A 6,229-nucleotide genomic window follows, 5' to 3' on the forward strand; every position below is an offset into this window, starting at 1 on the left:
GTCGGATGGACTAGGCTTTGTGTCTCAGACTGACCGGGCTTAAAGCATGCCAGGTGCCAGACGGACTGGGCTTAATTGACAAAGTTTGAGTTTTAGTGATTATATCCTCGTGCTTGTGATGCGGCCGGATCGGAGCTCCATGATTGGTAATCGACCATAGAGGTCGAGTCTTCCTCCAAAATAAGCTAAGATAGGGCTCGAGGACCCGAATTATAGTCTTATATTTACTAGTTTTAATTGACGAAATATTAATTAATTCTTAAATTAATTAATAATATATGAACTAACTAATAACTTTGGCCTAAGAAAGGTCAAAGTATGATTAAAAGTCAAAAAGATCAACTTTTGAGAACTGAGTAAGGCCTTAAACTCAACTAATGAAAAAGAGCAAGGTCGAACTATATTGCCTTAGAATCGTAAAAGAGAGAATGAGAGTCATTGAAGCTTGAGAAGTGCTCGATCAAGCAACAAGAGGTGAGGTGAAAATGAGGGAGGAGGGCCATATTTATAGGCCAAAGGGGGGCTATGCCAGGGAAAATCGACGCTGATGTTCTCCAAATCAGCACCGATGTGCCCCTTATCGACACCGATTAAGGGTCCCGATGCACACTAGATCGGTGCCGATCAAAAGAAGATCAGCATCGGTGCTGATCAGGGCCTTTTACAAAAGTGCCCCTGCCCTTTGGTTTCAAGGTTTTTAGGCTTCCGGAGGTCCGTTCAGGGCCTAAATGACTTCCGATCAAGCTGATTCTCACACCGTTGGAATCATGGCAAAATTTCCTAGAGCCTGGTACTAAAATCATGATCAACAAGAATGCATTCTTAGGCAGATCTTCCTTCCTAACTCCCATCTGGTAATACCCAGATCTCCAACCAATTTTAGAAAAGATACATGCCCCCTTCAACTAGTCAAACAAGTCGTCAGTACGAGGCAAGGGATATCTGTTCTTAATTGTCAACTTTTTCAATTGTTTATAATCAATGCACAATCTCATAGATCCATCCTTCTTCTTAACAAACAAAACTGGAGCGCCCTAAGGAGAAATACTAGGGCGGATGAATCCCTTATCAAGCAACTCTTGAAGCTGAACCTTCAATTCTCTTAACTCAGTAAGAGCCATCCTATAAGGAGCAATAACAACTAGAGCAGAACCCAGAATCACATCAATACAAAACTCAACCTCACGATCCAGTGGCAACCCAAGAAGCTCATGAGGAAACATATTGGGAAAATTACACACAGTGCATATGTCACTTAAAATAGGCTAATCGTGCTCAAACTCAAGCACCAAGCAATGAAAGCACTACAACCCTTCTGAATTAGGCGCCTAACCTTAACAGCTGAAATGACATTAGAGAGATGATCTGATGTCTCACCCACAACCACTACCTCAATATCATCAATGATCTTAAGTGTGATTCTCTTAAGCCTACAATAAACCATGATTGGATGTCTATATAACCAATCCATGCCCAACATCACATCAAACTCTCTAAAGGACAACTCAATCAAATCCCTAGGAAAAATGTAGCCATGAATAACAATAGGACAGTCTTTAAACACCTTACTCACAATCACACTGTGTCCTAAAGGATTAGTCCTCTCGATATCATGCTCTAACATATTAGCCTTAATACCACTCTCAATACCCATGGGAATGCATATATATGAATGTGTGGAACCCAGATCTATCAATGCATGTACATCAAGTCCAAAGATAGAAAATGTACCTATAATGACGTCCGGAGCATCCTTCTCCTCATGAGCTCTGATTGCATAAGTCCTTGCAGTTGTCCTACCCTTAAGTCTACTAACTGTCTCCGATGCTGATCTCTCCCTAGCTGTACCCACTAATGTCTATACAATCTCTACCTCTACCTTTAGATGCAACTAGAGATGACCTCTCTCACTAAGGTTGAACTGTGATAGTAGAACCCATCGGACAATCTCTATTATAGAACCACATCTAAAACAAGCACCCGTGACTCTACGACATTCCTCTGTGTGTCTCTTACCATAATGGGCACATGTAGGATACTCACTCTGTCACACCCCAGAAATGATGGTGCAACGGTCCTAGGGTCTAGGTAGGCTTAAGGCCACCGGGCACCTCGTAGAACCCACAACTAAACTGATCCAATTTATCACATTACTTATCTTGACTAATTACTTAGGTGGACTATAGTCATCTTATTTACTTTCATTAAGTTCCCAAGATCATTGAATACAATCTTTCACACACTATGTATAATCACATATCACACTCTCATAATATTGTTTACATTATAGCTTAGATACATACCATACTAACATCATTCACAAAGGTACTAGTTCAAATAACTTAACAACAACTTATAATATCTAACAACTATTTACATTATTCATTAGAAGGAATTCAAGAAGCCGACGAACCTGAAGCACCTCTAATTGAAACCATAGACGCTTGAGTGAGTCATCAACTCAGTGAGATTATAGTATCATATTGATAGCATGTACATTGAAAACCATATCAAGGTTCAACATTTATAGTAACACAAGATGGTAGTACCATTATAGGTCATCAACAGAAATAAGTCCATATAAAAGGATTCATAGTAATCAGATCAGGATCATAAAGGCAATATCAATAATATGACATATAATCATATAAATAGCGCTAAAGAAAATATATGACTATGTACATTCCAAACTAACTTTAGGGCAGTAACTTCTCCTTTAATCATAAATCTCTTTGTGCACATAGCCTGATGGTATAATCCCCACCAAGTCGGATTCTATCATATTGGCTAAAAAAATGGCTTGGTACAATCAAATAGGCCTAGAGACCAAATAGGTTTCACAATTCACAATCTCAATATCATAATTAACAAATGGTTTCAAATACCAATAATGGTATGCATTTGATCTAAGGTTCAATGCAACAAGGAAGGCTTAGACACTATAACTCACCTTGAAAGTGAGGATTTGCTTCCTCTCGATCACTTATAATTTCAAAACTGTTCTGTGATAATCCTTGACCTATATTCACATTTGAACACATATAGCACTTTTAGTCTTATTTCTAGCTCTTTATTGACATTCAAGGTTCTTTGATATCTTTATTCATTAAATTTGAATTTGAAATTTTAGGGTAAAAAAGTATACATATTGAGCTTGATATTCATCCATTTTATAATTATGTTCATGGTTAAATCATTTATATTTAAGTTTGATCAACTTTAGTGCAAGTTAAGGAAATCCAGAATTTTCAGCATGTGAGTCACTTGCATTCTTTTGTTTATATTTTTATTTTCAAAAATTCTTTTGCTCTGAAATTTTTACACAATATTACCAAAATCTTAGGACATTCTCATATTAAATTTCATGAATTTGGGAGTTCATTAACCGATTCAAATAAATTAATTCCAGAATAGAATTTTCAGTTTTCACATACTGAGTAGTCTGCTTTCTTTTATCAATATCTCCATTTTCCCTCCCATTTGGACTTTCCCTTTTAAAAGAACCTTATTAATATCTTAGGCCATACCTCTATAAAATTTCATAATTTTTAAATTTCATTTAGATTGCCAAATAGCCAAAACACAGTACTAAAATCTATTTAGAGTGTCACACTGAGTAGTCTGTATTCACTTGGCTATAAATTCTTTTCATTTAATCTTATGGACTTTTCTTTTAACCAAAACTTTACCAAAATCCCAGAATAGCTCTATTTTAAGTTTCATTAATTTTCAAGGTCATTTACATATTTAATTGAACAAAACACAGTAGCTGAATTTAAGCAGTTTCATTAATACAATTTTGGAAATTTAAGTTTCTAGCTTCTCCATGATCAATTCCTTTCAATCCAAATAAATTTCTAGCATTATAAATGATTAACATGTTAAAAAGATAATTTTAAGCTTTGCTTCATCAAACTAAAAATTTAAATTTAGGGAAATATAATTGAAGACCTAAGGCAGAATTTTTGAATTCCATACCTTTCTTTTAATTGCTTTTGTTTTCTCTTCTCGTGTTTCTTTATTAGCTTCACTTTTCTTGATAATATTATTGTTACTTTTATTTTGGGGCGAATGAACTCTAGCAAATGTTAGAATGATAGAAAGAAGAAAGTGAAAGGGAGAAGTATAGGTTGGAAATGAAGAGGTGAAGAGGTAGTGTTGCCTACACTTGTCTTCTCTAGTACACTTGTCCTTCTTTCTCTTAAACTAGAGGATGAGTCACTTATACACTTGTCTTCATTTCTTCTTAGTTTGGAGATCAGTCATGTGTTGTGTTGTGCAAAGATTAGGCTGCCATATAAGGACGAAATGTCCTTTTTATCCCCTTTTAGTTACTTTGGTTAAGTAGTAGTCTAGGTGCCCTTTTAGGTCATTTCACATTTACAAGCTTCTTCTTCTTTTTTTTAAAGATTTTTTAATTGAAATTTTTTGGTTCACTTAATTATTTTAAGACTATATTTTTTTTATAGAATTAGGGTGCATTTCAATTTAATTTCCCTAGGGGATTTTTGGCGCATTTGTGTTGTCATACCTTAGATGTTGTAGAATTTTCCATATAAATCACCTTAATACTTTATAGATTTCACTTTCTTACATTTTAATAGTCCTTTATGATCTAAATAAGTCACGTATTTTACAAAATATTTCTTTATTACTTATTTACTTAATTTACATAACATTTGGGGTATAAGACTTTCATTGCATTTAGGGTGTTACATCCTTCCCCCCTAATTAAAATTCGTCCCTGAATTTTCTAAGATAATGTCAAATGTCATGCATTAAAAATATAAAGATATTTATCTAACATCTAAGACTCAGTTTCCCAAGTATACTCCTCGATAGACTGGCTTTGCCACAGACTTTTACCATAGGGATTTCCTTATTTCTAAGCTTTCTAACTTCTTTATCCGCTATGGCTACTGGAACTTCTTGATAAGTGAGATCTTACTGTAAATCAACTGGAGGAACTTGTATCACATGCGATTGGTTAGGGACATTTCCAAAGCACCAAAATATGAAACACTGGGTGCACTTGCTCCATGCTGGGTGGTAGTGCCAAACGATAGGAGATTGATCCTACTTTTTCTAAGGTCTTAAAGGGTCTAATATACCTTGGTGAGATTTGCCCTTTCTTACCAAACCTTATTACTCCTTTCATTGGTGACACCTTCAGAAACACATGCTCACTAATGTTAAACTGAATATCCTTCCTCTTAAGATCTGCATAGCTCTTCTAACGATTGAAGGCTGTCCTTAATCATTCTTGAATCATTGGTAACTTCTCGATGGTTTCTTGATGTGAACCCCTTCCCCAAAAGCACATAGGCATGTGATGCATATGATGAATGAGAAAAAATACACGTAATGTGTGTGAGTCGCCACCTTGTTTAATTATTTTAGGGTAAACTAGGAAAAAACCCTAAGTGACTCCATTTTTAATTAACCTAGTTACTAGATTAATTATCCCAATGATTAAGGCACAATCTACGAACCCGAGATGGATCCCGAGACTATGTCATGCCGATAAACTAACCGATGAATGAATGCTTTGCAAGGTAAATGATGGATTAATGAAATGTTTGAGTGATTTTGACTTGCCACCCGGGGTGAAATCCCGAACGTGCCTACGTACTTCCATTTGAATGGAAGATCAAAGTCAACGTAGTTCGATAGGCCTCTTTTAGAGGGCTTTGAATGATATGCTTAATGCATGGGTGTGTGTATGCTTAGTGCATGATTTTGTGTATGCTTTGTGCATTTTGTGTGTATGCTTTGTGCATGATTTTGTGTATGCTTTGTGCATTTTTGTGTGTATGCTTTATGCATGATTATGTGTATGTTTCGTGCATTTTGTGTGTATGCTTTGTGCATGATTTTGTGTATGCTTTGTGCATTTTTGTGTGTATGCTTTATGCATGATTGTGTGTATGCTTCGTGCATTTTTGTTTAGGCATTTCGCCAAAGATTGATTGATTTTTAGGCATGTTGCCAAAAATGTTGATTTTAATGGCTTTTAGCCAAAAGTTGATTGATTTAGACAATTAATTTGCCAAAATGTTCGATTTGTCGCTAAAATGGTTGATTTTAGGCCTTTGGCCGAAAATTGGTTCATTTTAAAGCATTTTGCCAAAAATGTCGATTTTACGGCTTTGAGCCGAAAATGGTTGATTTTAAAGGCATTTTGCCAAAAGATTGATTTTAAGCGATTTGTCGCTAAAAATGGTTGATT

This window comes from Jatropha curcas, chromosome 2, assembly GCF_041381405.1.
Source record: "Jatropha curcas cultivar XTBG-Jc1 chromosome 2, XTBG_Jcur_1.0, whole genome shotgun sequence".
In the NCBI taxonomy this organism is placed as follows: domain Eukaryota; kingdom Viridiplantae; phylum Streptophyta; class Magnoliopsida; order Malpighiales; family Euphorbiaceae; genus Jatropha; species Jatropha curcas.